Genomic DNA, 8,831 nt, shown 5'->3' on the forward strand with positions numbered 1-8,831 from the left:
ATTTCCTTAGCCTTCCGTGTCCAATAAGGTTTATGGTTCGGGCGCACGCTGAGCTTCACTTAGAGCCTCACAATTCACTGCGCTCAAAAATGTCCGGGATCGGTGGGGAATTTACTCCGAGATTGAAACAGCGCCACTTTTCTGTGATGTTCAGTGTTTGGTTGAACCCGGTAACGCCGTGCCACAGACAAAACTCCCGACAATTTGCAGACATGTGGCGATTTCATCTCAATGCGAAAACACATCAAACATTGTAGCAATCAGAAGAGTCCAGAAAACAGTTATGATAAATGTGCTTAACTTTGACAGCTGTCAGCCTCTCAGTTGCTAAGCGAGTNCTACACGACCAAGGGGAAACACACGAGTAAATAACGAGAGTCTATATAGGTGTTCAAAACGTGAAGCAGTCATTTACTGATCTACGCCATTAATAACTAATTACGATTTAAGCAATTTGGCTCCGCGGCTAGTGCTCTGTTGGAAGAGACATTGTGGCCAGACGATTTCGGTTATTTCGAAAGTTTGTACTGTATGAAAAGTTTGTGACTGACAGCTGAAATAGCCGTTGGACGTTGTCTGTATGTACCTATTCCAATTCATATCGACCACCCCATTGTCTCAGGCGCGATAACCCTGCCTACTTGGGTACTCAGTCCAAGGCAATCCGAAAGACATCTGTGCTCTTGGCGAGTCTTTGCGGGACACTCAACTCGAATTGAATGTTGTTATTGATCGTGTCAAAGTTTCAGTCCGTTAGTAGGTGAGCACTGATAAAAGCGCTTCGTTTGGCTCTGAAAAAGAACGCCTGGATTGTCGGATCGAACACTTTCAACGACAATTCAACTGGCCAAACACAGCTGCTCAGACAGATACCTGAATTGTCACAGAGTCTGGCGAGAAAGCTGCAAGTCCAATGGCTTCGGGTGAATGTCGTTTGTCAATCAAGCATCACCTAGCTGCTGGTCCTGACGAACTCCCAGTCGCTCAGTTCAAAGGTGGAAGTGTAGTAACGGTATTTTCCTCAGCTTAGTTCTCGGTCTGAGCCTCCCAAGCTAGCGTTCACGTCAAAACAACCACCAAAGGTGCACAAGGTCTATTAATGCCCAAAACGAAGTCAAGAACAGTTGTAAAGCGCTTCGTATACGTAGCGTAAGCGGTTATAACTTTCTGGAGGTTCTGACACGTTCTGGATGCACCATCGGCAATCAGCAATTGGCCAATACTGGGTCGCGATGGCCTGTTGGGTCCAGACTTCTGACCAATCAGATCTCGCCTTGATGCCGGGCCGGCAAATATCCCGAATTCTTGGCCAATCTCGTGCGGGTCAGGCTTACCGGACGTAGCAGCGCCTAAAGACGTGCGGTAAAGCAGGATCCGTGTGGAATTCTGCCTAACAGGAAGGGAAAACCTCAGTCAATTCTATTCCAACATCATTTGCCTATATCTGCGCGAAAGTGACCGTTCCAACCAACCGGAAAGTGGGGAACACTAGGTTCTCGCTTTCAAAAAGAATGCTCGCAGTGATTGTGGAAACCACAGGGTAGTTGATGGGACCTCGCTGAAGCCATATTCTTTGCATTGTTAACTCTACGAAGACACGTAAAGACAGCAAATGAGAACAGCAAAAAGGATTTCGGCTCGCAAGAAGCATTTGTTATGCATGGTGAAAAGGGACCAGAAAACATCATGAGGATAGATGCCAAAAATATTGGGGCATCTGGGTCTCCTCAAACTTGCCCTTCTCACTACACCATGAGAAATCGGCCCAAAAGGCATTCGCCATTTTACGGATGATCCGACGCACCTTCTCCCGTATTACTCGCAATGGGGCCTACGTCAGACCGCTCCTGGAGTACGCCAACCAAGTTGTCTACTCAGGACGTACGAAAGACGTTACCCTCATTGAGCGTGTCCAGAGGGCCGCCACTAGAATGGTTGCCGGCCTCAAATCCGTGGACTACGAAACGCGTCTCGCGATGCTTGATCTCTTCCCCCTGGAGTACCGTCGCCTCCGAGGGGACCTAATTCTTACTTACGCCCTGTTTGAATAAAGCTTGGCAAACAGGTTTTTTACCGTTGACCCAGCAAACACCCGGCGTGGACATAATAAGAAAATTTTCTAGCTCAAGGCACACACATTCATTTGACAAAATTTTTCATTTCGAGTAGTAGCTGCGTGGAATGACCTTCCTTCGACGGTTGCACACGCTCCTTCTCGAACCCAATTTAAAGCACTATTAGACAATTATTTATGCGAATCCTCGCGCTGTCAAGCATACTGCCCCGCACTGAGGACATAAAGAGCAGTGCTACACCCTTTTGTCACTTGTGCCTTTCAGGTGAACGACAGCCACCGACCGACAAGAAAAAAACAGACCCGGGAAACTTGGGCAAGCGCCTCGATGCTGCGTATCAATCCGTGAATCCGTGTTGAGACCATATCCCCTTAAGATGTCATGTATTGGGGCAACAATACCATAAATACTAACCAAAGTCATTCAGTCCTTCGGCATGCTTCGCTCCAACTCCCAGGACTTGCAGTCCTAGGAAGTCAAATACTGACATGGGAAGTTGTGTAGACGTATCTCGGAAGTTGAGTAGAATCTGATGGTATGACCGTCGAAGTCAGCATATGAATATGAAGACCAGCATCGCGTTTACTAACTTGCACCAATTGTGGTCTCAGAAACACAAATCACCAGGTATCCATCATTATTATCAGTTGTAAAAACCGCGTACCTGTCGTACGCTATAGCGTTATACCTGCTGCAGTTTCGTTCACCGATTATTTGGGGAGCTGGAGTAGGTAGCTGCACATTTGAGATGGGGGCCGAAATAATTAAATCCGTAAATACAGGGTTATCCTTCGACTATTAAGTAGGAAGATTGGAAAGGGGCCTATGCAGTAAAAGCAATGGCGTGGACTCACGAGCGCCAATAATGGTGCCACTGGGCCATGTCTGATAGTGATCATAACCACTGACGTGCCCCGTCTCAAGGTCCCCATCCAGGGAGACAACAATGATCAGCGCAACTGAGTTTGCTGGTACTGGCTTCCACACCTCACTACCAAGTCATTGTTTTACCTCCCCTAACCCGTTTCCAACATTCACTTGGTTGTGCGAAAGCAGGCCTTCGCGAATTTCGGACAGCTGGCTTACGGGGTACGTGGCCAAGCCAGCTTAATCGGTAGAGTGTGATCATTTCATCTATCATGGATGAGTTTTTGTAGACTCGACCCTTGACGCATAGCCTTATGTCACACCTACGCCGCAGGTGATGCATGTTCACAGAATTTGCTCTGGCTTTTCCAGTCCGGATGGGAATATCGTCTTTTCCTGGATACAGCTGCCCAGGTAGACGAATTTGTCTACTAACTTAGTCGGCTCATCCGCAAGCATGAGTTTAGGTTCCGAGCCCAGCTAGTCATGCAGCAGCAGTTTACGCTTTGCATGTTTACAGGGCATGCGAAACAGTGAGACGGTATTACTCAGATTATTTAATATCGTTTGCAATTCGGTGGCGTCAGATCCAAGGGTACTCGATATCCGTGAGTGGATACCCTGGGATCATTTCGATCTCACAGATATTAGAGTTTGGTAGTGAGTCTTCCATAATCGTCGCAATGAATTTTTAGAGAAAAACCGACGCCACTGGATAAAGTGAACTAACGCGATAGCCTACCGTAGACCTTCACATGCATGCGGGAGTTTGTCTAGGGCGATTTAAGGGGAGTCAAGAACTTACGGGAAACACTTTTGCCCCGCGGACACTGCCATAGCGCCTGACAGTCAAAGGCAGCTTTCAAGCTGAGAAAGACCATAACTTTTCTGCTGGAGGCAGTCTTGCTGTCCCAGAATCTGGCAGAATGTGAAAATATGGTCAAAGATTCTTCCGGGTAGCGTGGCAGTTAGGCACCGAAAGGGCGCCTCAGCATCGAAAATACAGTTTCATTCGGGAATATGCCGGGGCTACAAACAGGCGTATCTTAACATCGATGCATTAAGCTTGATTGAGCTGGACAACTTGACGGCTAAAATACAACTGTTCACTTGAATCTAATCCAGCAAGCCTAATTCAACTTTGTGGTTGAGTGTAACTCCAACGACATATATTCCACAAGTGCCGGTGCTCTTGGTATAATTTCCCCCTTCGGCCTTCTTGGCATGATGGCATTTTGTGGAACAAAATTCCAGTCAGTGTGGTCCGCAGTACCATTGCAGCACTCAAGCCCGACCAAACCGCCAAGGTGACAGCTTTAGGCCAGGACATCATTGAGTCCCAAAGGATGCACAGGTTGGAATACAATGCGGGTTGTATTATTGTACGATTGGAGTACCCAGCCATTTCGGGGAAAAAGGATGAGACATATTCAGGACTTTGACCATTTGCGCCCCATGACTATAGCTCAAACCGGCTGGGACCAATGAATCCGGAATGTGACCAAGAAACTGGTCTGTGATGTATCAGACGGTAGACACTGTGAACCCGAGATAGCTCATATGATGAGGTGCGAGCCTACTGCCCGGAAGGCCCGTTGTTCAAGCCCAAACCTAGCATCTCGGCTGTTCTTGTCTGCTTAGTAACCTAGCAGTATCTCGGACCTCATGGTTCCGTCGGGTAACGAGGCATCTGCGGGCCGAGAGTGTTAAACTGAATGACTATTTATTTCAGTCAAAGAATGTTGTCAGTACTGCAAGATAAATGGTTGGGTGGTGAGTCAAGCATGCCAGGTTACTGACTGCCTAGAAAAGCATTGTCTCCGTGCTTAGTTTGGCGTAACACAAGCCTGGTAATTAACAGAATTTGACATGACGCAAGGGAATGCGATGTTACGAAGAGTTTGGGTGCTCTTCCTCTTCCACAGCGGGGTACTTGGCTGGATATACTGAACGACATGGCACCTAACCCGTGTCAGTGGCATTCACGCTTTGAGGCTCTCTCCTGATTGTTTGACTTAGTGCTGGAGTTGTAAGCACCTCGAATGTTCGTGATAGGCTAGCCATAGGTCTCTGTCATCGCCCATTTTATCTTTCCACCCTAAGGTTTTTCTCAAATGAATTGACATGGTCGGGCAGCAGTAAATCAAAATGACATCTGCTGGTGTTCCTGTCAATAAAGGTGACCATGACGCAAGTAGACAATACGAACAGAAAACGATCAGCTTTCTATCTGTAAGAATCTTTTTCGAGTGCTGCTAGACGAACAGCGTGGAGGCGACTAGCAATGGGTGTGAAGCTGACCAAAACTACTCCCGCGCGGTGACTTGGGATAATAGCAACCATTGCATATATCATTATAGCGGTCTCTGATGCGCAACCGGAAGCGAGTGGAGAGTGATGAGGCAGTTTACTCAATGACAGCGAGAACAGCCTGCTTCAGAGTGCGAACACTTAAAGCAGCAGGAAAAAATATTATACGAACCAGAAAACATTGCGAGGATTCACGAATCCGCGGACTGATACACAGGATCGAGGCTTACGCCCACATTTTTCGGATCGGATTTGTTCTTATCATTCAGCGGCTGATGTTCACCTGAAAGGCACTAGCGAAAAAGGGTGTGGCACTGTTCTTTAAGTTCTCAGCGCGGTGCAATTATCTTGCCAACGCTATGGCTCAACTAAAAAGGCGTCTATTAGTGCTCTGAAGTGGGTACTAGATGCAGCATGATTTGTCAAATATTATTGGGCACGAACTACCTGAAATGCTTAAGATGTACGCCTTGAGTCGCTCTGTACCGCCGCGTGATAGCTGGATTAACGGTTAAAACCATACTGAACACACCTTGTTCAAACAGAGCATAAGCAATAGGTCCCCTCGAAAGGAACGATACTCCAGGGGAAGCACTGCGGGGCGCGTTTCATAATCCACGAATTTGAGGCCGGCAACTATTTTTGTGGTAGCGAGTTAGACACGCTCAACGAGGGTTACCGCTTTCTTGCGTCCTAAGTATACAACTTGGTTGTTATGTTTAAGAAGCCGACTTATGTGGGTACCTGGTGCCTGGAAGTCCACGCGAGTAACACAGGGGAAGGTTAGCTGAATCACCCGTAGAATGGCGAGTGTATTTTAACTTTTCACGGTGCTGTGAGAACACATTTGTGGGGAAGAGGATGCCTAATTCCTTCTTAATATCCATCCTCGTAACGTCCTCTGTTCCATTCTCACGGTAAAAGCGTTCGCTGAGTCGCCACTGAGTGACATGGACGTGCTTTTCGAACTTCAAGGAAAGGTGCATGTCCAGTGAGCACTGCTATGTAGCGTCTATATCAATTTGTAGGGCATTGAGTTTCAAACCCCATGTTTTCAAGTCGTCCGCAAAAGGTAGACCTGCATGACTATAATCACACACCATGCCACAGCACGGCTATGCACTAGCAGGGCCCGTAAGCGTAATCCTTTAGCGATTGGTGAAACACATGGGGTTGGTTCATTTCGGGGCGAGCTACGATTGGTCGCGAATATAGATGCAATGACCAATCACTTTTCGGTTTCGTCCGCATTCTTATTGCCAAAGCTGCGCCAGGAAGGCTTGGAACTTCCCAAAACGTTATTGTTATATGCCCCTAATGGCGACGCACTGTACATAATCTTTGACTTTTTTCGGGAGATTATTGCACTCTATTTACCCTGGGTGGTTCAGGTCTAGAGGCCAGGTTGGGAGGGCCAAACGGAAAGCTGTGCGGGGATAGTGTTCACTTCGACCGGTGACCGGGAACCTAGAATGTTTGCTAGATTTATCATCTCGAAGTATATTCCGATGGGGACAAAAAGGCTTGAGGAGTCAAAACGATAATTTATCGAATCATTGCTCCATAGTGAGTGTTCGGCGATATACCGCTGAATTTATATGGGTTCAGTGCTTGCAGTAGTCTTTCCCACACGGTACAAAGCAAAAGCCTTTCCAGTCGGCTAAGTAGGTGGTCGGTTCTGGTCACAGATCCACGTGGCGTATCTAAAGGGGACGAACGACTCACTATCACTTGCGACAATGAGTCTCATGTGTTTTGGCGTTACCTAAGAGTTTCAGAGTGGCTTGAAAACCAGAAGAACCTGAACAATGAAGTTTGAGTGGAGACGTAAGGGTGAATTGGGGAAGAAACCGGTGGATGAAGGAGGTGCGAATAGCCTATCCTGAGAGCTCATTTCGTGGAGAAAAATCTTGGAGAAGCGAAAGTCTTCCCAGTGGGTTGGTGTACCTGGATTTGGAGAGTTTGAGGATGGCGACATTTTTAAGGATGCCAGTTCACAGCTGAAAATGCCTGATCCCAAGACGTATTACTGCAAGGATTCTGTATGGGTGACTCATTTGTTATTTCAAGTTCAACTAACACAGAATTAGAAAACTAGTGTATGCTGGAATGTAATATTGCCGAACTTTGGACGCACACTCCAAATTTCTCTGAAATTATAGCCTGAATGAAGGAATTTTCAACATAATGTTTAGTTTATGACCTGACTTATGCAGACCCTCTTGCGGTAGCATACTTGTTTAAGGTTGTTCAAATGTAATCCGGGTCCATTATGAGCGCGGAATCAACATTTTATTGACAGCTAATGGCCTCGCTTGTAATATCTACGATGGTGGTGGGAAGTTTTGTGGAAAGCTGGTACCCTGCGTCTTTTCTTTTATAGTGGATTCGGAAATAAACTAAGGATTACATGAAAAATAATTACGCCTTCTTTTTCCGCGCAGCAGCCATTCGAGACCTGTATCGAAAATGTTTTCTGTCTTTTTAGCAGGCACACCGCCAAACAAATCCAAATAATTGGTAACAGCTGGTAAGTCTATTTGTGATGTTCACTACACGCAATATCGAACGCAAGGCAGGTTGTACCGGTATACCTACCCCCCGATAGTGCTGCTGGATGAATTTGTGGGTTGTGGACGGCTAAGTTCTGGCACAAATTCAACGGATTTGGGTGTCCCTATGGGCGCGTGTAACACGCTTTTCTTTGAAGCAATCGGGATATGGTTGACCACGGGCAAGCCAGCAGAATGGGTTTGGCAGTTGAGATGTCATCATGTCGACAACGTATCTGGGTTGGTGAATACCCCCGCACGCGAACACCTTGAGTGAGTCATTTGAGGTTGCAAATGTAGTGGGGATTCGCCAAGGAATATCGCAAAATTAAGCCCAACATGGGCCAAGGATATTCCAAGGTCCACTGAGGACGCACGAAGGCGCGTTGCTGTCATACAAAAGAGACAACTGTCTCCACTGGGGACTCGAAATAGCAGAGTTTCAAAAATTTGTGCTGGAAGGCAATATGATATGAGTTAGACTGTGGCCAAGAATAGTAGGAAGTCGAAAGCACTCACAATTCATAGCTATTGCAAAGATGCGACGCTGCCCGATTTCAAAAATGGTAATGATTATTCAAGTTGATATTAGGCGTATGCGATCAATGCAAACGGATGTGAATATATACGATTATGCGGGACGTGAAATTGCTCATCTAAGTTAGCTCGGAACGTGCTGAAACGTTAGATCAACGAAAAACGTGAAATGGCTGGTGGTGTTGCGTGTTTGTAAGATGATGTGAAAGCTTTGCAAAACGAGTTGCCGCTTGGGCGTCATACCACGTGTACTTAGTGCGTCTGTTATCATAGTTTCTGTTATCGATAATTATTTGGAATCAACTGGAGGATTGTTCAGGATATATCTAAAACCGGGTTGAACGCAGGCCAGCGCCTCAGCGTCCGACAAAAGGTGCTTATTTTTACTTTCCTACTTCCTTCACAACGGAAGCGCTAAATTAGATTTAGCATACGAAATGAAAGTATTTGAGAGAGGGCGTGCATTTGAAGCGCGAGTCACAAAACGCGC

Source organism: Opisthorchis viverrini (assembly GCF_000715545.1).
Source record: "Opisthorchis viverrini unplaced genomic scaffold opera_v5_17, whole genome shotgun sequence".
Taxonomy (NCBI): domain Eukaryota; kingdom Metazoa; phylum Platyhelminthes; class Trematoda; order Opisthorchiida; family Opisthorchiidae; genus Opisthorchis; species Opisthorchis viverrini.